The 26,325-nt window shown below is 49.1% G+C and overlaps 1 pseudogene; it reads left to right on the top strand.

Annotated features, from left to right (window-relative positions):
- On the top strand, positions 1–25,731 carry LOC119111285 (homeobox protein Nkx-3.2-like; annotated as a pseudogene).
- The last annotated feature ends 594 nt before the right edge of the window (positions 25,732–26,325 follow it).

Here is a 26,325-nt window from a genome sequence, read left to right as displayed (position 1 = left end):
ATGCTGGCCGTCACGGAGAGCGAGGCGCTGCCGGCGCTACCGTCGCCGTTCTCGATGGCCAGTATCCTGGCGCAACGGTCGGGCTGCTCGGGCGCCGCGCAGCCACTGAACCTGGCGGCCGGGGAGACGGAGCGTGAGCGCCAGGAGCGCCGGCGTTCGCCGGACCACCGCAGTCCCGGCCGAACGCCGGCCGACGAGGAGCCCATCGACGTCGACACTGAGGACGCCGAGACAGGTGAGTGGGCGCGGGCGGCCCTGCGATCCAACAGCAGTCCACTGCCTACGAGCGGGACGTTTAGACGGACCGACTGCACGGAAGAGCGAGCTGTACGTGCGCACAGAGTGCTCCGATGTGATGAGGACAAGGTCTCATTTCAGCTGTTTAGATAGACCCGGGACTGGGCAGTAGATCGAGTGATTCACGCGCAATAATCCAGTATGGGGGGTACAAAGTTCACAATTCACCATCCTTCCTTGAGTCAAGTTAGCTAAGAGCGTAATCCCAAACAATCCCTCCTCTGAATGCTCGAAAGATAAGACACGCACTGTGTCTTCCGTAAAAAATCTGCTTCTGAGTTCTGTGAGCGGAGGTGCGGAAAAGTTATGTTTGCACCCCAGATGTGTCAGCTCCACAGCCAGTACACGCCTACATAGCTGGCGCTTTCATCTTTTCCATTGCGTGGCTCCTGGCATCAGGGCTTGGCTGAGTGCCGTGTTTAATTCAGACAGCTAGCGGATAGAAGTAAACCTGATCCCCAAAGGCGTATCGCCTTGCGCTTTTTCCCGCGCTTGTATTGCTTTGCTAACGCGGTTTGGCTTGGCACCCCGATCGGGCCTACGAAGGCCAATCACAATAATTGTTGCCCCGATGGTGCCCTGTTTATGAGGAGCGGGAGCAAATGTTTTCAGGCTTTCATTTCCTTGGGGTATAAATTGTTTTTGTCGCAAACGAGCTCTTTTCGTTACTTTCCAAACACGTTTGACTAAATGTTAAGCGACCTTTTACTCCAGAGCATACCATACATATTCGGCGCATTATGGACCGCTGCGGTAATCAGACACAACATAGGGGCACAGTATAGCTTGCGAACATCACGTAAGTGTGTGACCCAGTTGGGACCAACCTCACGCTTGTTGCGTAAATGATGCCTTGTTTTGATCGAACGGGATGAAATCTTTACAGGCTCGTACTTTCAGGGAGTAAAATTAGCGCCTACTCTTCATCAGTCCTCGAGCTCGTTCAAGTGACTTCTTATTCACATTTCACTCTTACTCGCGCGATAAATTCCTTGCGTATGATTGATTACTGCAGCGACCAGACACCATTTTGGAGTACGAACGTTTTAAAAGTGTCGTGATGAAGGAGAAGGAAGGGGCGGGAACCACCCCCGTCTCACATTATTCCATTCCATGAATAGGCTTATATTAGTAGCAGTATATGGTGCTAAGTGATAAATACGGGCCTAAGGGGAGGAAGGGAGGGACATAACCCCGCTCTCTTGGCTGCACCCATGGAGGTTACGACGCTGAGCATTCACTGGAGTGGTGGTAGGGGGGGGGGGGACAGGTCACACGACCCGTGAGGGCCAGTATTTGCCGAGATGGGGAGCGGCTCCGTCCAAAACAACCACTGCTGGAAAAAAGACAACGAATGATCCGAAAAGTGACAAAGAATGACCATTCATCACTACTTTTATACCCACTCATCCCGTACGCCGTTTACCTCGTGCTTAGGACCCCTCATCTCGGAACGTATGACGCCATACTGTCGTACCGTAACAACCGAAATACCAGGCACATGGCACAATACGACCACTCAGAGCAGAGAGTGGGAATGCGCTGTAAGGTGTTCTAATGATACCAACGCTAAATCACCTTATCTCGGCCCAGTACATTGGATTGCATCTGCACTTGAACACATTCATTGTGTGCATCGCCACACGAACACTCAGAGGCCGTCACCGGACGCCCGCACGGCGAGATGCTTGGCTGGGCGGGACCTGGCGGCAGCTCGCGGTGTTGACCAACAGGCCACAGTGACTGCCTGACACGACGGCCGCCGACGTCGGGCTGCCAGCGCCCTGCTCAGCAGTTTACCGCAGACGGAGGCGCGCCGTCGGCGGCAGTCTCCGGTCACCTGAGCGGGCAGCGGCCGGCGCTAAGTGGCCGCCGCGCTCGGCCGGGTCGCCGGGTACCCGGCCGCTGGTCGGGCGCGTGCTGAGCCAGCGGCGCGGTCACACGGGAGGAGCGCTGGCGCTGGGTACGGCGCCACTGTCGGCGGGCCCGGCCTTCGGCTGCAGCCAACACGCGCCGATCGCCGTGTGCCACAGCGGTGGAGGGGCGCACCACTGCCGGCGTATGGACAGTGGAGGGGTGCACCACTGCCGATGTATCGACAGTGGAGGGGCACACCACTGCTGATGTATGGACAGTGGAGGGGTGCAGCGTTGCCGATGTATGGACAGTAGAGGGGTGCAGCGCTGCCGATGTATGGACAATGGCGGGGCGCACCACTGCCGATGTATGGACAATGGCGGGGCGCAGCGCTGACGATGTGTGGACGATTCACTTGGCTAAAGTTAATTGCCTTGCACTGCAGGGCATCATGAGGGATTTATAGGGTTTGTCGCAATCATACAGACTGCTAGGTAGAGCGGGACTGGTTATTTTTTTTGGAACGAGTGGAAGACGTACAGGGACGAGGGAGGCTAGCGCTGGGTAGCGACTCGGCGTCCTGTCGCGCACACAAAATGTGAGTCACAATGAACCGCAAACGGATCACAAAAGACCACTTTGCATCCGGTGCTTGCTGAACATCTGCTGGGGCGTCAATCCCCAAGCCATCTGTCAGCGCTCCCTGACGTACATTTTTCATGGATACCCTGTCCCAGGATACTTCTTTTGTCCGGTCTGGACCAATGATGAGCCACATCGTCATTTTCCCCGCCCTAAAAACATGGTTAGGGAGCTAATACGCCTGCCTTTTCAGTCTTATCGGGAATGGCTCTCCATACCCCGTTGTTCTCCCCTTTTCTCGCTGCTTCGGTACTTCCTAAGAACGTGGGTCCGGGAAGCAGCAGCTCCCAACAGTTTGTCATGCGTTCTGCATCCGGGAAGAGAATGCTGCATCACATCCTGCAACTGTGCACTTGCAACATTTAGCTGAAGCCAGATATCTGCAACTCACCTTCATTTGCGAGAGATGTACTGAAATGAAAAAAATACGCCCGAAAAACCTAATGCACAGGGTCGACCAAATCGCGTCCCTGTACAGTGCCGTTTTAGAGGGTGGTGAACAAAAGTCGATGGACGTAAAACAGAAAATGGCCAAATCTCGTTATAAATCACATTTTGAAAGCAGGCAAGGTTAGCAATTAGGTGCCCCACAGAATAAATTTGTTGGATTTTTAAGGGCAGACTTTTTTCTGCTTCCGCAAACAAAAAATCATAATCTTTCGCATGGTTTATTGACAGACGGTCATCCGACCCACCCACATCATGTACATATTAATCATACCCACCAACCTACAAGATTAGAATGTGATTTTTGAGGGGCGGAATTGCGATGCCAAACACTTCCTTATTAGCTGCGCTAAGTCCGTACCAAACCTACGTCCAGCAGGATAATTTAACGTGGTGAGGTGGTGAAACTGGAATGGCTTAATTTGCCAGTATTGAGCCACACCTTGAACAGAAAACTGGCTTACTAGAGATTTAATCAGGTAACAATGGCAGTAAAAATAATTGTCTTCCTTCACGTCATCTCCTTTATCTCCTATGAATTGTTCACTCTTGGGTGCGTGTCAAACATGTTTGGGCGGCTGGCGAATTAATCTAATATATGTGTGAAATATGTGCAATTTGCAGTTAGAAAATTCTGCGGAAAAATTAGTTTACATTTTAGGCCATAAATGTCATCTTACAAGCTTATCAAACACGAAGGAAAAATGAATGTATACCACATCTGTATGAGACCAGGAGGAACAAAAAATAGGTAAATAAGCTCAAAGAGTTGTGGTTTTTGTTAGAAATATTTAATCAACTTATTGGACTACAAATCGTAAAAATGGTGCTTAAACAGTAATATTTAGCTTTTAGATTTCATTCTGAAAACCCTTCTTGAATTTTTCACTCCTGCATTTTGGGAGTGGTGGTTTTCTTTTCCCAAACTAAAGGCATTGCAGCTACCCGTAGATTGCCAAAATTCGGATCAAGGGGTCCTTAATTCAGAAAACCCAGCAATGTGTTAAAAAGTGTCCCATCTTTGTGGCATGTTTCAAGAACATACTCTATTGAAACCTCAGGACTAGTTATGTCTAATAATAGCACTGGGTGGTGCCACTGCACCACCACCAAGACATAACAAGAATATGGACTTTGATGGCTTTCGGGTCCAAATTACGCTGTCAACGTTTTGTACAAGCACTACATTTCTTCCCTGCAGTCGCGACCACCGTCGTCATGACAACAACCGCGCGCGCCTCTACTGGTGCGAATGAAGGAATGTTTCTGGTTTGCCCATCGTGCAAGGGCCTGTTACAGAGAAGTTGATTGGTTCCAGGTTGAACTAGTGCGTCACATGGACCATGTCATGCTCCCATTCCCAAAGCCAGAGTGCACCTCGAAAAGGGCCACCGTGTAAACGACAAAGGGGTTAGAAATCAAGGCCATCGTATAACGTTTCGTGAAATCCGGAGATAAAAGCGTCATATTCGCATGTCTTTTTGAATAGCCAGAGTGTTTTAAGCTTTCGTAGCATATGTTACACGAACATTTTGGTACACATCACATCACATCACATCACATCGTTTACAAGTGTTTCTGTGATGTGCTGCACACACCACAGAAACACCCGTCGAAAATGCCAGGCAAATGGAGGGCATTACCTTCATGGTGATGAGCAGGGAGTAAAATGAGATTTCTCCCGAAGGGTCGGCTACTTCAAATCACAAATCTGAGCTATGCAGTAGGACGTCGAGAAAACTGGCATTACCTACTGAACAAATCTAATGCGTCTGATGTAACAAGGAGCGAAAAATACAATAAAGGTGGAATACTCCACAAAAAGGACCCCAAAAGACACAAAGAAGCCTCTTTACAGCAAACAGTAAAGGGCCTCCCTAAAAAAGGAGGCCCCTTTGCTGGCTCGGGGTGCTCGTTACGAACTAGAAGGCCTTGTTCTGGGTTAGAAGGCACCATCAATGTTCAGGAGGCCCTTTTCTGGAACAGGGGGCCCCTTTCCTGCATCAGATGGCCGCGTTTCCAGATCGGGATGGCCTGCTCTGGGATAGCAAGGCCTCTTGGCCAGATTTGGAGGCCCCTTCGCGAGTTGCAAGCATCCCTTTCTGGATAAGAGAGCCTTCCTATGCACCAGCAGGCCCCCGTCTGGAAAAGGAGGCTCTGTTTAAGGAAAGCAAGACCCTTGGTTGAACAATCAGAACGCCCCGTTCTGGATTTTCTGCTTGTCAACATCTATTTACTTGGATATGATGCATGTACATGCATGTGCCAATTCGCTCTGGGGGGTCATCGGCTGGCCGCAGGCCGGCCGATGACCCCTGACCCTCCGTGACCCTCAGCGACCTTGTTCGGCAGGTGGAACACCCGGTTCGCTGACTGGGGAGGTAGCCGACGACTGCAGGGAGGAGGAGGCTGGGGACCGCCCGCGCAAGAAGCGCTCAAGAGCGGCCTTCTCCCACGCCCAGGTGTACGAGCTGGAGCGGCGCTTCTCGCACCAAAAGTACCTGTCCGGCCCGGAGCGGGCTGACCTGGCGCAGGCGCTGAAGCTCACCGAAACTCAGGTCAGTGCGGTTAGAAATGGATGTCATTCGATGGACGAAATGGGGTCACGGTTTGCTCAGGTACGGGTCGGTGGGGTCGTGGTCTGGGTGTGGGTGGAATGGAATGACCACATCACAGGTTGCAGGCTGTAGGTCTCAGGTCGGGACAAAAGCCGTTTGGGTTAGGGATTTTACTGGACGGCTCACTCAGACGCAGGCACAGGCGACTGGAGTAGGAATGGGACGAGACTAGGTCACGGCTAACTCGAGCAGTAGGCTTGGGGATGGGAGGGAGAGAGTCACAGCTTGCTTAGGTGCAGGTCAGTGGGCCACTCTGGAAACAGACAGTGTGTTTACTAAGTTACATACAAATTAGTAACTGCATCAGGCTGGATCGAGAGCACATGTTTGCTTGTGTACGAGCTGGTGGCGTCGTGTGCTAGAGTGCAAGTGGGAGTAAATCGTGACGTAAATGCAACCAAAGCATCAGGAATCACCCAGCGCGCAGACAATCGACCACAAACGGGTCTCAAACCGAAATTTAGGCTACCTGGTCAGCGTGTACGTGATAACAAATAGGCGTCCTGAATGTGCTGATTTCTAGCCGGTGACCCTGAGCAAATGCTGTATTATCTCCGAAATACCTCGGCTAGAAATACAACCATTCATCATGCACACATTCTGTGGATGTATCTGTGCCATGGGTGAAGGGCTGGTATTCAAGATCTTCATTAGTTAGGTAGCAGAGTATCTGACATGCCATAAAAAGGTTTGGAAATCGATTCCCTGATGTTATATCTACATTTTCTGCGCCACCTTTTCGCATGAGCGGCATCATACATCTGTACTTGGCTGTGCGATGTGGTCTGGGGACCAGAGTGCGGAGATAGCGCAATGCCCGTTTAAAAAGGCTTGTTGTTTGCATTCTTACAAGAACGTTGTTTTTACAAAGTATTTTGTCTATGCAGGTAAAACTGCATATCAGAACAAGTAAAAAGTAACAAGTGTATAAAGTGCAATAAAAAGTAAAAGTAAAGAAGTAAGTGCAGTATCTATTCCTTTAGTGCATGGGAAAAAGGATAGTAAAAGCGTTTAGAATACATATGCACTTAGCGCGTGACAAAAATCACTGGGTTACGTTCCCAGCATGACATTTTCCTAAAAGGAACTGAGATGAACTTTCACATATGGCAGAACAAAATGTAAGCGAAACATATTCTTTTGGAACTATGAAAGAGATCTATGAGGCCTGGTACGTCCAAAATCACAATTTTCATTGAATTATTTTCTCAGTAACCATCATAGATATACAATACCACTAGAACGATAGCAGCGATTTGGAGCCACTTGCGAGCATCAAAAATTGACAGGGGCATCAGCTGCAAAATTGTGTAGACACGGTGGTCAACCACGCAAAGCTGTTTAGCATCCGTGTCTTAAGAAATACACGGTAACCGCCAACCATTTCGCCCCCATATTATGAAGTCAGTCTGCATTTCGAGAGCACAACTGAAATAGCTAGGGTTTTAGGACTTTGACAGCGATCATAAAGTATTGTACCTACCGATGACAGGAATTTGTCACATTCTTATGGAATGGTGTTGTCTGCTTTGAACTTCAATCCAGTTCTTCTCTGCAAGTTAAATCATCTCGGGCACATGTCTTGCTTCAGCAATAAATTGTCTTTGATTAAAGGGAACATCGTCATTTCTGTGATTTGTGTAAACAACCTCACTTTGATCAGCCTTCCAAAAATTCACGAATGGAACAGCGTTATTTGTTAACACAACATTATAATGTCAATGATTATTTCCCTTGAGTCATTCCTCAATTCCCTGTACTCAAGGGTGAGTCCAAGGGACAACGAGACGACGCCCGCCCGTCCCTCGACGGTCGCCAAAATCGGGCATAGAATCACACATTTTTTAAGGTGAAGATTTGCGCAAATTTTGCGACAAGAAGTTTGTTTTAGAAGACGCCTTGAGGTGAAGGGAGGAAAACTCAATTATTTTTTTTTTTAAAATCAGAACGCCTTTTTATACTTCGCCCTCACCCCACCCCAACCCACAAGCCGGCATTACCTACCACCAGATGGCGTTCTGGATCTGCCGTTGTATGCACTGTCATGATAGGGATGTAAAGCCGCCGGAACCGGCATGTTTGAATGGAATGCGTTGGCACTGTACTGCTTTGTACTGAGTTAAATGCAAGATGGCCGCCGCCATGCCCACCTGTCCACCGACACAAACGCAGTTCCAAAAGGTATTGGTCGTTGGTCCTGAAGGTGATCGAATATGCAGTCACTGAGCGCTTCCCGGGACGCACCTGCAAAGGGTGCAAGCTAAGCTGAAGTGGAGGTTCCCTGGACTGTAGATAACACGTTCGCGACACTGACCGGCTGACCGGCACACAAAAACATGAGGTTCCGGAACAGCCGTATCTAGTGCCACCGAAACCATTTGCATAGCCCATTGTCGTTATTAATGGGATCTGGCTCGCCGACTTGATGACTGTGCCAGAAACTTAGGACCAGTGCCATGGAAACCCTGCTATTGCGAGATCAATGCACTCCGATATCAAACGTGGAGGGTCGAGGATTGCGGCTGATGAAACTTTGCAGAGCGGGCTCGGTAGCGTGGGAGGGCCGGTACTCGGTGGCGTGGGAGGGCCGGTACTCGGTAGCGTGAGCAGGCCGGTAGTCGGTAGCGTGGGAGGGCCGGTACTCGGTAGCGTGAGCGGGCCGGTAGTCGGCAGCGTGGGAGGGCCGGTACTCGGTGGCGTGAGCGGGCCCATGCTCGGTAGCGTGAGCGGTCCGGCACTCGGTAGCGTGAGCGGGCCGGTACTCGGTAGCGTGAGCGCGCCGGTGCGTCCGGCGACAAGCCTACGTGCATCTGACATGAAATTCTGCTGTCATTGAAATGCATTTTGTCAGTCGAAGAAGTGCTATCAACGAAAGAAGCACAAGGCTTCTCCAAGTTCTCCTCAGTCATATGGTAGTTTTGGTTTTGGTAGGCGTCCGCTCTACGTGCTGTGACATTCCTGCACAATGTCTGGCTGTAACATGCACCCGGGTTGCCAGTTTGTGAACTCACTTAGGTTAAAGTTTGAGGTTCCCAGGTCGTGAACTTTGGGTCAAATAAGATCAAACAAGGTCAGGCTCCAGGATGGTTTTCAAAGTGCCCCCAGAACCTAGATACCGGTTCTAAGCAAAAGATCACATGCTCATTAAAGGTCAATGACCTTGGTTGACCTTTTGCGACACTCCGTTGTTGCCTCAGATTGAAAGATTCCCTGGATAATGACTTCTCTGAATACATGGCCTGACTTTGACCTGCGGCAGGTCAGCGACCTGACAAGGGTGCATCTAATTTTTTGTTATAGTCTACGATTTGCTATTCATTGTTTACAGCTATGCAAATTTGGAGCGGCTACGCCGCGCTGTTCGGAAACCATCCCGGAAAAAATCTTCGGGGGATGAAATTAACTCGCCTAACCCAACCGCGTGTTAGCATGAGCTCCAAGTAGGTGAAGGTTACATGTAACGTTTATAATTATGACGGTTCTTCGGCTGTAGAATTGTGACCGGAGGTAGCGCTGCAAAGAAGCAATTTTTCCGTTGTTCGATGTTTGATCAGGCTGGCAGGCTGCTATCTTGGGTTCATAACTGTCTGATTGTTCCTCGGAAAATAAAACGTCAGAGAGCTGCTAGTAGACCTCCTTCAAACCGCGAGATTTCTGCGTGACGAAGATGGTCCAGGTATGAAATTAGTATGTCAGCGTAGCATGGATTCCGCACAATATGGACTCGATGTCGCGCACGATAACGTAAGTTCCTAGTTTCACGAAAGAGTTGGGATGAGTTGTTAGTATTGCGCATTGAATATCGTACTTGTATCACAGAAGTTTGGGCTATTGTTCACGTCTGGTGTGCCAATATTTACACAACGTTTTAGCCAGTTAAATCTCCGGCCATCGTTAGGTGTTATTGAGTCCTTAGAAGGGTTCGATGATTATTGGCTTTCAGCCATATATGCATCACAACCCGAAGTCTGTCACTGGAGCTACTGGAATTCGAACCAGGGTCTTCTAATTTTGAGCCCCATGCTCTACCGACGGAGATAATCAGGAAGAATAGCTCTGAGATAACCGGGATAAATGTGCCGCCTCCTTCATCTTTCTGCATTACAGGTCGGTGTCATTCATCTCCTGGATATTTGGGGATCATTCCGCAGAGTTAGTTGCTTTATTGTGTTGATGCTTTCGCTTGACTTACTGATAAAGTTGTTGGCCAACGCCGTGTGTGCCGCCTCCTTGGTCTTTTTTGCTTTCGAGAGTTAACGGACCGAAACGATGTGAACATGCTAACATATCAGACCACAAGGTAGTTCGAACAGTTGTTCCATCCATGATATAATTTCTTGCTGGGTGGTTTTGAAGGTGCTAGGACGGTAATATATCCAACTGAAGTATGTAACGTATATATTTACACACACAGCTCAATTCAGCGACTTCAAGATAGTTAAGTGAGGATAAATTACATCGCGGTACGCGTATACATACACACACATATATATATATATATATATATATAGATATATATATATATATATACATATATATATACGTGTATATGTATATATGCATATATATATATATATATATATATATATATGTGTGTATATATATGATGTATATACAAGGTACGATTATTCGAGGGCGAATTTAAGCATTCAGTCTCGACGGTTTTGCAGCATTCTGGCGCAATGCGTGTTCCAAACGTTGGTAGTATGGGTTCCATCCTGTCCTTGCACGTTCAGATACTTACAAGAACTGTCTTTATCAGATAAGTTCTGTGCATACATGCGTGTATATCTTTATGTCTTTGGAGTCATTTGGTTCAATTTCTGTCTTGGGATCCTTGATCTTTGACCAAAACCACAAAATATGTGCACATTGGAAACCGAAAGCATCCCCTTTGCTTTTGTAATGTCACAAGCGGCTTGGAAGTCACCAAGCATCTGCGTTATTTAAAAAAATGCAGCTGCTTGTCCGATTTGTGTTCCTGTTCAGAAAAGCTGCAGAGATGAGAAGTTGGTTGTTTTTCCTGGTTTGTTTCACTTTACTGCCCCGGCATCGCACGCTAGGACAGAACAAGCGACACCAGCTCTGTATTATTGACAACAAACGCATTCGTTTGCTTGTTTAGTCGAGTACAAATCGATTTACTGCACGCACACCGTATCGGAAGTGCGCCCGGCAGGTCGTAAACGAAAGGCTTACGCCCCGACGCAACTCATCACACTGAGCCGTTCTGCGGGCTTTGTTTGATTTTCGGTGATTTGTGCCGAGCAAACACATCGTTTGGAGGCACTTGCGATCAATGAATTGTGTCGGGAGTGCATGCAGCCAAATGTCCACACATCTCGTACCCATCACTCAGGCGAGTGATTGTGTGTGTCTGCGCAACATGCCTGTTTCACTTATTATTCCACTTATTTCACTTATTATACGCTTATTCCAATGCAAAGCTCAAAACAGTCCTCCGTGATTTTTGTCACCATGGTCTTCGAAAGATCAAACAAGATCACTGACCATGAATGAACTTGTGACCTTTTGCTTAGAACAGGTATCAAGGTTAAGAGGACAATTTGGAGACCAAATTGGAGTTTGACCTTGTTTGACCTTATTTGGCTCGAAGGTGACTCTCACTCTGAAGGTAACTTTTGACTCTGATTGACTCGACCTAGGAGGCTCAAACTTTGACCTAAGTGAGTTCACGTACAGGCAAACACACCATGGGAATTGAGTTTGACTAGCCGTCTTAGCTCTTGAGATCTCAGCTGGGGGAGGGGAGGGGGGTTCAATCGACCCCACCCCGTCGGAGCGAAGGATGTCCAACCGGCCGCCCGGACGCGCGTTAAGCAATGGAAGCCTTGAGCTCCTTTTTCTCAGCATTATGAATTCAGAGTTTGTATGCTGACAGTTTTCTACATATATATATATATATATATATATATATATATATATATATATATATATATATATATCAACGCGTATTACATGTTTTGAAAGCTAGAATGTACTTATTAGCAACAATACACATGAAAGCCTCAGTTTGCATCAGCTTTGTAGAAGCACCCTAATTTTGTGCAACAAAAGGGATGCAGTCGCACTTTCCTTTTGCATACTGGCACGTGAAATATGCCAGTGATATCCCATTGTGTACTTAAGTAAGTTACTTATTATTGATCTATGTATTGACAAGAAAGGACTGTTCAGAATATGCAAAATGCAAAATGCACGCATTTCAGTGAATATAAAACGAAACGTAAGTACCTCTCCACGCAATATTGAAGAGAATGGTCTCCAACCATGCCGTAAATGCGCTTAGGCAATTTCGCTCCTGTTTGGAATGCCTTTTCCTCTCTCGTTTCAGTGCATGCGCATTGCGAGCCTGCTGTACTCCTTGGAATACGCCGCTCCAAGCTGTTATGTGTCTGAACCGAAAACGATCTTTCCGAGCCCACTACAATTTAAGCGTGTGACGAACAAAACGACGGTCATGTCAATGCCACGCGTAATCCAGCTTTATAGTAACAGCGTTATTTCTTGAGCTGGCTCTTAAGTGATCATGGGGTTACAGTGTGCATGTTGAGCTTGTAGTATGCATGTCGCATGCATACTACGAGCTCAATAAGCTCACCCACGCCCAGCCACCCTGGCCACCTCTGGGCGGCGCTGACGATGGTCGTACATTCGAAGGTCCGCTATCACTCTGGCCGGAAAAATTCAAACACCCATGCTCAGCACCCGCTTGGCCTACCGATGTCATGCGGCAGAACACATTCGGCAGCACTGGTGATTGCAGTGTTTGACGCATGAGGTTCTTTGTAATAAGATGACGATATAATGGCGTAACTGTAATCTCTATGCATTTCTACACAGGTCAGTAAAGTGATTATGTCGAAGACAGGGTTTCACAAAAAAACAACAACAAAAACAAAGCAAAACAAAGGAACATCCAAAAGCCCCCCCCCCCCCTAAGCAAAATCATCGGATGTCTCCCTCTTCGTTGTATTATTTTTTTTACCTACTTTAACTTAAATAAAAGCTGGAAGACATCGTAAGATGTCCCTTTGAACGCATTAGAACATCAATTAGTACGTTTAGAAGGACGGCTAGTCGAGTTCTTCACCTGCACGCTGTTCAGATTGCAAATAAGAGAAAATGAGCATTCACAACACCGCGAAATCGTGCTGGAATCTGGTCGGGAGCTGGAAAAGCACAGGTAAAGTTACCATCTTTGTGTTGCTGTAAACTTTCAGCTGTTCAGAGGTCAACCTCAAAATTATGGAGGTGGAATATGCATCCCAGTCCCATCTTTAAACGATACGAGAATTCGTATCGTTGAGTAGTTCAGCCGTTATCCTTTCGAAAAACTTTCGGATGGGTTATTTCACAACGGTCGTGCTCGCGCGCCCGCTGCCCGCCGTCTGATGTCTGCAGCGACCAAGGTCGCCCGGTTTGGAGGGGACTGCAGCCTCGGCCCGTCGATATTCCTGCTCCTAAGGTTATAAGCATAGGTTCAAAACGTTTCATACAATGCGGCTCAATATTCGATTCTGGAGAAGGATTGACGTTCTTAGGTCACATGAGTTGGCCTTTTCATTTCTTACCTCTTTTCGATTCTCGCTATTGAATACTGATGAGACCATTACCTTTTTCCGGGCGAGGAGAAAGTTTCTTTTAGTGTGTTTGACATTTTTTATCTCTTTTGTCTCAGTGATGAATGTTCTGGTGTTTTGCAATGTTGAACATGGCATCCATATACTATGGATTGTTTTTGCTCTAGAAGTACGGGTTTCACATGCAAATTTTAGGAACATAACGGTTCCTAATCCGAGACAGCAGCTCCGTATATCTCAATTTCTTCCATCCGGCACCATGTTTATGTGTATTGGGCAGTGCGAGAGCGCAATTCAGTTTTCAAGTTGCCTTCGATGCGGTCGATATTCTTCAATATTTTGGAGCCTCCGTGTGGGGTCGGCGTAAGCTGCCGACCGTCTTACACTGATTTTGAACCACCTGTTTATTGACTCAGACGCTTTTCGCTTTGGATGTGGGTTAAAACTATGAAGTAATGGGGCACTGGATCCGTCGCATATCACGGCCATTAAGCGTCCGCCACAGGAGTGCAGTTAGTGAAACAGCTTTGAGGTGTTGGCCAGAGAAAACAGCTAAGCCCTCCAAGACACACTAAAAACAAATTTTCCCCGCTTTGACATACCTTTCGGTCAGTTTGTTAGCTTGAGTCTTACCTCGCTGAAAAGGGAGTTTTTCAGACACATTTTTTCGCTCTGGCTTGGTGTAAGATGTTGTCACCGGGCATGATTATAATTTTTTAACTACTTTGCCACGGAGAAACCAGCAGGTAGCCACAAGGCAGGCCTCAGGATGTAACGCAGCGCTGACGTCGAGCGAACGCCCAGTGCAGTTTGCCCACCATCGTCGGACGATTACCGCCCAAGGTTTAGTCGGGTGATTTCGATCGTCAGCATGACATGCCTGTTTCGCTTTATATTCACGTCAAAGTGGGAGGAGGCACATTTCAAGAGTTCTTCCGAATGTAGCAGTTAGCAAATTCGTCGCATTTTTGAGTGCTGATTTTCGATCGATTTTGCTTTAAGACGCGCCCGGGTGGACTTCAAGGCGCAACCGCTGTGAACCTAAATACCTGTTCTAAGCAAAAGGTCACTGATGCTTGTATAAGGCCCGTGACATTGTTTGACCTTCCGAAGGTTATGGTGGCCAATACTGTGCAAGATTGTTTTGATTTTTGAATTGGAATAAGGATCAAGGATTACACTACCAGTATGCTTCTAACAACAAATTGTTTTGCGCGTCATTTCAAATCACTTACCTTCTTGTGTGTCCACGTTTGCATGGAGCTTTAAACTGAAATAACCGTTTTGGAGACCATTCGGTTCAGCTCACAGCCCTGCCTGTCTTAAGACTTACCTGCTCTGTTTTCCGAGCTACACGCCCACAAAGATGTGCGGAGTACTTCGAGGAAGCTGTTTCTAAATCCTCCATGCATCCCACGACGCCATAAGAACGTCATTCAAATCCTGTCATTCCGATAACCAAGTGGTTATCAAGGCCAGGAAAATATAATTGTCGAATCGTTCATATATGGCGTTTGTAAGAACGACTTCGATGTAACGGCCGCCAATTGGCTGTCAATCAAAATTGTGTAATTAATGATAACCTAATCAAACAACGACGTATTGAAGGGCTTATTTACTAATCAGAGAAATTGTGTTGTCTGGAGTAGTTTTTCAATGAAAAGTCTACCAATAGTTATAAAAGTGAGTTTTTTTATCATACCTAATGCTGGCCTCAATATATTTGAACGTGGGACATTCCGTTTAAGAGGTCCATGAAATATGTCTGTTGCGGTCCCTGCTATTTATAATTTTAAAACAAGCATCAGAAACTTATAAATACAGCAAGCTCTCGAGTAAAAGCAGATTGGTTTTGACCTCGGTCTGATCTTCCTACTCGGTCCAAATCAATGAAGCTTGTTATAATCCTAAATTGAGTTGGCTTATTGTCTAAGAAACTATGTCATAGGTGTATGGTTTCGTCTAACACTCCGTTGTTGCATCCGATTGAACGAGTCCCTAGAAATTGCCTCTGCTGACAGCCACGGTCCTACTTTGAACTGCCATTGACCAATGACCTTGCAAGTTACATATATTTTCATACCTGCTATGAACGACCTCTTTTTCTACGAACGATCCAGTATTCAGTTGCCAACCGCCATGTAAAGTTTGGTGCGGTTACGCCAGGCCGTTCGGCACTTATTCTGCAAAAGCATCTGGGAGGTCACCTCGACCGTTGACCTTCAACCTACCCGAACGCGTGTTAATTCTCCGATAACGCGTCGTGGCAGAACTTCGAACTGGCCGCAGCTTGTCACAGTCTAAAGAACGTGAAACACCGCTGAGTCATGTCAGAAGACTCAGGCAAGAACAAGAACAGTAAAACAGAAAATACTTCAGTGCACACCGCACGAACGCGTTCGAACGCGACGAGGTCCGTCAGCAGCACTTTGTTGAAACTGACATTGCAGTTTGCACTTTCTTTTTTTCTTTTACTTGTGAAACAGTCATTAGAAAACTTTAAAATCCATGTCATTTTGAGCTCTTACTTGTGATATTCCGTTTGTGCCTGGGCTCCAAAAGGTTGGGCGGCAAGCTCACCGTTGGAGGCCAAATTGAGCCTGGGGGGGGGGGGGGGAGGGGCGGTGGCTCACTTAAAATAATACAAATCAACACCTGTGTCGTTAGGTTTTTGCAATTGTTTCATCAAATATTCACGCCGAAGTGAAGGTCGACACGTTCCAAGGGTTCCCCGAACGTAGATGGCTGATAACTTGATTACGTTCCTGGGTGTAAGTATTCCGCCGCTTTGTTTTGATCTTCCGACAAGGCGTCGTGGCAAAATAACACAACCTGCTGCGACCTGTGTGATTGAAACATTACTGAATACTACCAAAACACTCCCACAATAGCACACAAATACGCCAGGCTCAACAAGAGATACATACAACGTGTGGTTAAAAGCATAGCACATGAAAGTTTAACAGAACAAAACTCGAATAAACACGGTACAATCGCGGAGCCTTAAAAGTGTGACTGACAGTCAGGTGCACTCAACCGTACATGACGACGCAGTCGTCATTTTCGTTGGCCCTTTTACCTGTGAAACAATTGGTAAATGTCTTCTTCAAGTTTGATATAATTTCGACCTCCTATTTGTAATGTCCCCCACATGTAATTGGGCTCCAGGAGGCTGGGAGTCAAACTCGCCATTGAGGGGCCAGATCGTCCATAGGATCACATGGGATCGTACTGTGCTCATGACTACCGGTGATCATGAGCGCGGCTTCGAAACATCGCGTGTTGACAATATAGTCAATGCTCACTTGATAACACCGCGTGAACGTTGCCTCGTGGTGCAGTGAACATCGATAACTGGTTCGATTCCCCGTGGTGCCCGTCCTTCACGTCAGGGTTAGTGGCAGACGGCACCATACGGCATCAGCATAAGCAGTGCGCCGTGAAACCCCAACGGCAGCAACAGCAGGTCGACAACTTTCAGTGTCGCTCATCGTTGGATTAGGCTTAGGAGTGGACTTGCTCAAGCTGCCTGCAAAGAACTGAAGGCTTGATCCATTTTATGAAAAGCAAATGCACTCCTGGAGCTTTACTACGCTCGTCATGGTGTGTCAAACTAGCAGCAGAGCGAGCAGCCTCATGAGGCGGGGAGGGGGGGGGGGGGGGGGGGGGGGGGGTACGGCCGAGTGGTTAGCTCCGTGGATTACGGTGGGGGCCTGTGTGCAGATTCCGGTTGCGCCGTGGTCCCTGAGCGTTCACATGGCCAAAGCAGTCGCTGGCGCTCCATGAAAAGGAGCGTGATGACGTGTGTCGTGCTCCCTTTTATAAGCATCATAGTAACTTGCGGTCACAAACCTCATGCAATTCGTTAGGCGCAGATGACCAGACTTTGCAAAACCGTAGCACAAGTGGCCGTTGCTGTAATCCTTGGTGGCGTCTTCGTTATTATGGTTCACTATGGACTTGAGGTTCACTCCAGAGGAATGCAAAAGACCCATGGTTAAGAATGTATCGGTTTAAGTGCTTCATTGGAAATAATTAGGTGGTAAAAGTGACAAACGTTAAGAACCGTTCAATTTTCACGGGGCAACCCAGTCAAAATAATTCAGCTTTAAAGTCATCCATCTCGAGTTGTTAAGTGCTGCATTATGATGTTGCAGATCAAGATATGGTTCCAAAATCGCCGCTACAAGACCAAGCGCAAGCAGATCCAGCAGGAGATGAGTTCCAGGCGGCCCGCAAGGTGGCAGTGCGCGTGCTGATGCGGGACGACCAGCTGGTGTACGAGCCGGAGCCGCGCTGCCGTCCGCCCATGCTCTTCCCGCCGCTGTCGCTACCCAGCTTCCCAAGCCTGTACTACCCGTACCTGTACGGCACGCTGGGGCCCCACCTGCTGCCCGCCGCCGCCGCCATCAACGTCTACAGCAGCCTGCTGAACGACGGTCGGCACCTGGCGACGCGGCACGAGCCGGCGCCTGGCGCCGGCTCCGGGGCCGGCGCTGGAGCGGGCGCGGCGCCGGCGCCGACGCGCGGCACCTCCGCCAGCGAGCCCGAGTGAGCCGAGCGACGGCCAGAGAGCGCTGCTGTGTTAAGTGGTTCCGCTGTTGTCGCTTGTCGGAGCATTGGTACCGACGGGAGATGGTTTTACATTGGCTGATGGGCTGAAGGAATAACGAATCATTTGGCATGAGAGCCAATTAGGGTACTGCGTTCCTATGTAGTCCGATGATAATTGCTCTTGATATTCACGCTGCTGGAAACCACCCGACATCGTCGACCGGTTCGTCAATATTTATCAGTGATCTCTGAGCGATATTATATTGGAGGTGACTGCTCTTTAACTTGTTTCCATTGACACTGGATTGTTTTATCGCGTACTTCCCTTCTTAGTTCATGTAGAATGCATTAGGTTTAAGTGCGTTCAAATGTTGCCGTTGCATGTCGTGGCACCCAAAACACTTTATACTATGGCGGTACTCTGCCCCTCTCTCTATGCATATTTCCTTTTTCTCTTCCTCTTTCCCCCTTCTCTCCCACTTATCTACAGCTCAACCGACTTGAGGGCTTGCTCCGACCCTGCATTGCACGGTGCCAGGATGTTATGATTGCCCGAGTGTCTGTGGGGTCATCGAGTATCGTTGTCACGTTGAACAGCGATCTGGTAGATTGCGAAAGCATATTTATTTATGGCTCGGATCCAGCCTTTCCGACGTGTGTACTTGATACCCAACAATGTCCTCACTCTTGGCGACTCGCAATCGCTCCCTGAACCTAGGCTACGCGGGCAATAACGGCCTCGTGAGAGCCGCTCGTGAGAGGTTGGGTTCTAAGGGTTGCGAAATATCGTTGGCATCGTCCACGATGCGTCGAGACCGTCTGTGACAGCGTTCAGAGAGTCGCCGCGGAAGCCTGTAGAGGGACTTGCTTCGGGACTCCCGTCAGTAGGGAGCAGTGAACGTCGCGTCCAACGAGTGGCGGGCCTGTATGGTGGTCCGTGAACTCGCTCTGGTGGGCGCTCAGTCTTGGTTGTTATGTTGTGGTGAGTGTAACATCAATGTCGAAGCACATATGGTGTCGAGTCGAGCACAAAATATATAGGCCTCAACAAAGTGTGAAGCCTTTGCTACGCGTTAACCTAATCGTCAAGTACTCGGACTGCGTGTGTGCATCGTCCAACAGCTGCCATGGGCGTAAATCAGCGACGCGCTCATCAGCTGATGGAGACCCAGAACCGTTTAAACCGTGATAGCCGAGTAGGTCACATCCCTCCCCCAATTCCCTTCTCTCCAGCCCCATCGGAAACAGCCACACTTAATGACCGTCTTTGCCACTTCCGATGTCTCTAAACCCTTTCCAGATTTGCATAACAGGCTGCCTTGGGCGGCGGGCGTGGCAGCTCTCGTTCTCGCCGCCCGCCCGCTCGGCCGGCACGCAGCCGCCGGGTCATCAGCGCCGCGCCTCGCACGTCCACTGGGGCGCTGCCATCCATGTGCAGCCGGTTTTATACAAATGATTGGGTGCCAATTGGCCGAGCACGGCCTGCGCTCGTTAAGGTCCCATTGTCGGCGGCAAGGGTCATTCTAAACTGCCGCCGCGCCGTGCCGCGAATACGAGGAGCCGGCGCGAGCACGGGCTGCGAGAGGGGGAGAGGGGGGGGGGGGGGAGGGCGACGAGTTCGGCCCGGCGGCTGGCTGCGACTTCCGCGGTCGGGGAGCGGCCGCTGCCGCGGCACGGCACCGCTACGTCGCAGGCAGGCGATGAGCTGTTCGCGCGGCGTTTGGCATCCGGCTGGATGAGTGTTCGCTACAGGAGAGCCGAATAGCGATGGTGTATGTCCGATGGTACAGCAGGACATGGAAACGGGGGGGGGGGGGGGGGGGGGGGATGGCGATGTGGCAATCCTCTGAAAAAGATGACGGTTGTGGCGAAGGGGATGTGACTTTTAAGTAATCGCGTTCCAGCTGGCACCGTGGGATTATCACCGCATGACAATTCGGATTATGGTAACATGCACTCAAAATGTAGGACGCATGTTCATGGCTGTCAGTTATCTTAAGTATGGTGGTCGTTGTCCTGGCAACGGGGCGCACGAAGCCAAATGTACAAACCACGGACAAATGTCACGTGACGGCTTTCAGAAACTGGCGTAATATTTGGTTTGTAAATCGTAAGTACACAGTAATGCTTGGCGTAAGATTGTACTTACGCTTCGACAAACTGCCTACAGGAAGGACCCAGCAACAGCGCAGGGCCCTCCGAACAACTACAAAGAAATCAAGGGTAACGTGGACGGCTCTCCAAATATCGGAGTGGCCCTACGAGTGAGCATATAGGTCCCTGGAAACAGCATAGAGCCCCTGGACAGCGTGGTCAGTCTTAAAATTCCCAAATGACAAGCCTTTTTAATCCTTGAAGAATTGTTCTACTCGTGGGTCCCCCACTTTTGCCTGCGACTGTTCGTCGTCGCCTGGAAGTCTAAAGACGCCTGTTTTTTAGGCTTGTGTTGAAAAACTGCATCTGTTCGGCCGGCTATGGGGGCTCCGTCGGGGACCAAGGGCGGGAGCATGGCCTCGCGGCCCCCTCTGGACCCACCCCTAGACCAGCTGCTTCAGAGCTGTTATCGAAAGGTGACCTTCCAACGACTAGTCACCATTTCAAGCGGCTTCTATTAAGCTGACACCTTGTGCCCCAGATTATTGCATGCCATTAATTTCTGTGGGTTTAGTTGATTTCCGAGGCTCGTTAATGCCTGGCGCAGGCACGCAAGACCACATCAAATATTTGAAGTGTGAAACACGCCATCGCTGGTATCAGAACCAGTAATTATCTGGCTGCGAGATTGGAGCATGCTTAGGAACAAAGGGTCAACTTTGAACTTTGGGCTCCTACTAACCACCGCCAATTTGGTGAACATCGGCTCCGGTTTCAGTCAGCGATTCCAATCTGAGGTGCGATGTCGCTGGCAGTGTTTTCGAGGTTCCTAAGAAGTGATTAGCCCGTCATGTCAGTGGCTAATGGACTCTTGCTGATATTTGTTTTAAAAGCTTCTGCAAGACGTCAGAACACCACTCGCTATAGACACATTTACGGCCATCAAGTAAATAGATTGATGACATTTGATCAATTTCGCCTTCAAGCAGATTTAACACGCACACGGGTGGCCGGCTAAATACCCTTCGCCCGGGTGGGGGTCAATTTGACCCACGCTAAGATCTCGGGGACTAAGAAAGCTGGAGACACCAATTTGCAGGGTGTGTTGACCTGTACGTAAAATTACTTAGGTCAAAGTTTGAGGTCGCTAAGTCATGACCTTCGGGTAAAATAAGGTAAAATAAGGTTAAATTTCAGGTTGGTCTCCAAAGTACCCCAGAGACCTAGATAATTGTTTCTAGGCAAAAGGTCACAAGCTCACTTAAGGTCAGTGACCTTGCTTGACCTTTTGAAGGTCATGGTGACCAAAATCATACAGGACTGCCCTGAGTTTTGCATTTTAATAAGGGACAAAGATTACGCTTGGCAGTATGTTCTTTAAAAAATGCCGACCTGGTTCATCTTAGGTCAATAACCTATTATGACCTCTAAGGAGTTAATTATAGATGCATGATGCGGTTCCTGCTATCAATGAATTCAAAATGAGCACCGGAAAATACCCCATACAGCAAGCCCTAGAGCAATAAAACAGTTCGGTTTTGTCCTTGGTCTGACCTTCATACCTGACCTTAGGTCAATTTCACTTGCTCATTCAATGCCTGTGTTGCCTAATAAAGCGTCTCAAAGATGTATAGCTTCGTCAAACACTTCGTTGTTGCATCAGATTGAACGATTCCCTAGAAATTGACTTTGCTGAAACCATAGCCTAAATTTGACCTGCTATAAGTCCGTGACCTTACAAGGTACATCTAAATTTCTTACACCAAACGATCCGCTATTTAATTGTGAACAGCTATGAAACATTTGGCGCGGCTACGCCGCACCGTTCGGAAACCATTCTGGAAAAACCTTCGGGGGCAGGGTCAATTTGAACCCCCACCCCAGCGCGTGTAAAACGTGGCTCATTGCCTGGCTTACTATTGTCAACACAAGTGATGCCATGAGGCCATTATTGTAGGTGAACAGATGAGGACAATTCCCTTGCTGTGCATTAATTAATTCCCATTTGGCAGTTTGGTATAAAAACCGGTGGCGATGCAAGACCCCCAGCCCTGCTTACGCACTAAGACGGCACCTGCCCATCCACGCAGACGCGTCACTGGGGCCCAAGCATGCCGTTCTTCCCACGTGCTTTCGGGCTAATGAATCTCTCAAATGACGCATATCTGCTTCTTCATCAACTGCAATAGATAAATATGCATTTTTCATACATGCGTCGCTTTAAGATACCGACAAATATCGTCAACTAATTCCACAAACTGGACCTTGCGCCTTTTTGTGGCCTGCAACGTGTTATATTGATTAGAATTGCAGTATCCGCCATGTACAGTTAAGCCGGAACACAGGAGAAGTGTTTCCTTTAACCAGAATAGACTTAGGGGCAAAACTTGGTTCGGTCTTAGATAATCACAAATTATACATGCATTTTCTCAATGAGGCAAACTGTCAAATTCTTGACATTTTCAATAAAATGTAGTAGGTCAGAGAGTTTGTCCACCTTGAGCCATATACCTTGAATCATCGTGAGTGTAAAAGTATGCAAAACCTATTCATTTTCAATAAATTCGGTTCAGCCTGTTTTATTTGAAAAGTGGACTCATCCTTGCAAGCGGACGAACATCGACGAGCATCCCCCCATTTCTTTTGTCGTCTAGCTTTACGCACTTAAGCCACCCAGCTTCTCTTCGTGCCTCGAACTTTGTCCATGTTACGACTTTACACCGGACACTTTAAAGTATTTGGAGCTTTGACTGCAACCCCTTGCAACATATGCAACGTTATATTTGATCGCCATGGGAGAAATCTGTCCGGACTTCTACAGAGCATTGCGATGAAGCAATATTGTGCAGCATTGTCAAGTTCTGACTAGTCTTAAAGTTTCCCAGTTGACCTCTTGCGTGAAAATTTCGACCCCCGTAGATCGGGTTACCAACCCAGACCGGACAATGCAGGTCATTCATTTAAAAGCTGACCTCATGTCGCGTTTAGGAAAGACATGTTTGTGTCGAGGATGAGCGTAAAATATCAACTTAATATATTGCGACGAAGAAATAGATTATTTAAGATATTTTATCATACCGGTAGCTATTGACCTAATGACAGGTCACCTTTTAGCTTTAATTATGTTCGGCTGGTTTGCATCTATTCCTTTCCCATTTTTATCTTTCATTTTGCTATATGTATGGTCAATGGCCCATCAGAAAATACCACCATGAAAGCAGGTAACCACAAAAACCATGCTTGGCCATGGGTTAAGTCCACGACACCCAAATGCACCGTGGTCAAGAAATAGCCGAATACGGGTAATGTATGGCGGTGCGACTGGCTGGTGCCAACGGCGGCGGCGCGCTGCCGGTCGCGCACCACCGCGTGGTTGGTGCCGTCGGTGAAGCGCGACCGGTTGGTGCCGGCGGCGGCGGGGCGCGACCGGCTGGTGCCGACAGAAGCACGCGGCTGGCTGGTGCCGACGGCAGCGGGCCGCGACCGGTTGGTGCCGATGGCGGGCTGGGCGCGACCAGTTGGTACCGACGATGGCGCGTGGTCGGTGCCATCAAACCGGCCACATCAAAGTTAAGCGGAGCAGCAATCGTGACCAAAACGTCTTGCAGAAACGAATAACGTCGCTCTGGATTGAACTAGTTGACAATTGTTGATGGCATACAATAATGCGTTGATATGAGGTGTGCGGCAAAATGTAAGAAAACGCTGGAGCGCACGCTTAAATTTGTGCATTTTGAACAATCGAATGAAGCATAAAATTGTCATGCCTGTTAATTTGAAACTTGTCACAAACCCCACTTCGTAGTTCCCTCGTTGAGGATGATAGCCCCTTAATGGGACTGCATGATATAAAGTATAATGATCACAAACCAGGCGCAGATATGCACCACATGTAGTTGTACACAAATATTGGTGCGAGAAAAAAGGGTTAGGATATAAGGCTAAACTGGCGTACAAGTTGACCACATATGTAAAGGAGCAATGATATGTATGTGACTGAAGAATTATCAAACGAGGCAAGAAGTTAACAACATGTCAATAACAAGAAAATAAAAACTTTATGCATGAGCAGAAACTCCGGTACGTATCTTCTTGGCCTGTTGTGCTCCTGAGAACTATGTTGAAAAAAATAATGAACGGTCTCCGCGGGTCTGAACTCCACCCCAGCAAAGCATTTAACGTTGAAAAGGAGCTAATTTTCACTTGTTGCATGTACGTAGAATTAGGCAAGCAAAAGAAGCAGGACTCGATGCATCAAGAACATGAAAAAATAGCGATGTCCGGCTGCCGATGAGGCTCGTCCCCTAACGCTGGGTCCTACCCAGATCTTTAGCCCCAAGGTTTGGCTTGGGCTGGGCCCGCACAGCGTAGTGTCCCAGTTTCGTTAAACACATATAGTCGAAATATCAACACATCTATCTCTCCATCCTCCTGGTTGTTCTAGGAGGAATGAAGCTATGAGTACTATCTTATTCATATGCACAATGCTCCTCACAAAAAATAGCAACTTGCATTACATACCTATAAAATAGCATTACGAGATATGCCGTGTTATTGTGGGAAAGCCTAGAGCAATCGTAACGGTTACATAGATCACCATAGGACTGAATAATTTGGGGCTATTTAATGCGCTAAATGTCGTCGTAATGCTTTTGCGTAAAACTAATACGCAATACGTGATACGTGACAATACGTTATGCTTTAATACATTACGTTTTATCACGATATAAATTAAAATATTCTTACCTCGGCTCCAGCACAAGACGAGGAAGTTTTCGATAAATTCAACCGACTGGTGTCCAAATTAGCTGACGCTAGCACGTTTACAACAAGCTAAATCTCAGGAGGTGTCCACTCCGGCTGCCGTCTCTCCACTGCGTGTCCTAATCTCTTCGTAATCTTTGCCGCCCAGCCATACATTCGAGCACGGCGCACCCCACTCACTTGGTCCCAGCCATGTCCTGGACTCTTTGCCAATCAGGGCGGGTCCTCGAGGCCTCCTCCCAAAGAGTGTCCTTCCCGAAGAGTGCCAGAGGGTCCAGCACCGCCACCCATGCCCACGAGAGCCGCGCCAGTGCTTCCAATCGGTCGCTACTCCTATCCCATCGCTGGCTACCCCATTACCAGTTCACGCCTGCTTAGCGTTTCCGGTCAGGGCCTAACGTGTGGAATGTGCGCGCAGCGGCGGACTGGATCATCGGACGATTAGGGGAGGGGCCCTGCCGCTCGCAGTGACCGGGGCGCGCGCCGCCCGCCTCTCGCCGTCGAATTAGGCGGCATTAGCGGGCGCGCCGGCTGCCGCCAAACGTCGTCCAGCATGGAACAGTCGCGAGGGCCGGCAAGACTATTGAAATGCAGTCCTGCCGGCGCGCACACGCCACCCGCGGCCACCCGCGGCGCGGTTGGTACAGGGTGAAGCCCGCCGGACCGCACGCCGGCGGTCAGCGATACCACCGGGCCGCGGTGTGCGAGGCGAGACGAGGCGAGACCGCCGGACCGCACGCCGGCGCTCAGCGCTACCCCCGCGGTGTGCGAGGCGAGACGAGGCGAAGCTGCCAGACCGCACGCCGCAGGCAGAGCCGGGGCAGGGAGCGGCCGCCGGCTCCGTCGGCCTCTAACCGGGGCCAAGTGGCTGACTGGCGGCCGTCGACGGATGTTTAGAGCGACGCGGTACGCTGTTGGGCCGCCGCGGCGCTCGTGACGGAGCGTGCGGCGACCGGGGCACCCCTCTCCGCTAATCGCCGGCAGCTGGGCGCTTGTTTAACTCCTCTTTCACCGTTAAAAGCCGATCGGCCATCAGAGGTTTATTAATTCGCCGGTCGCGCCAGCCCGTCGTCGCCGGCGGCCGACTGGCGGCGGCACCGCTTCCATCTCGGGGAAAATAAACGGGCGCCGGCGGCGCGCGCGCGCAGCAGACGCCGGCGCCGGCCGCCGGCGCTGTGTTTACGGTGCCGCCCGACTGCCGCCGCCGCGCCGACCCTTTGTTGTCACTCCGCCTCCTACGAAGCGCAATTAAATCAGTGATGTAAGCGTCCGTGTTTATTTGGCCAACAACCGTCGCCGCGTGAGTGCTAGTGGCCGGAAGCCTTGAGTTGGGCGTCGGGTTCGACGGGCAGTTTATGGCGCGGGCTCCGGTGTCGGCTCGACGCGCGCGGGTGGTCCTCGCCGGCGCCGACGCCGGCGCGCGCGCCGGTGCGCCAGCTCGTTGGACC

The sequence above is a fragment of the Pollicipes pollicipes genome, unplaced genomic scaffold (assembly GCF_011947565.3).
Source record: "Pollicipes pollicipes isolate AB1234 unplaced genomic scaffold, Ppol_2.1 Scaffold_7261;HRSCAF=8764_pilon_pilon_pilon, whole genome shotgun sequence".
NCBI lineage: Eukaryota > Metazoa > Arthropoda > Thecostraca > Pollicipedomorpha > Pollicipedidae > Pollicipes > Pollicipes pollicipes.
This window is presented reverse-complemented; position numbering and strand designations above follow the sequence as displayed.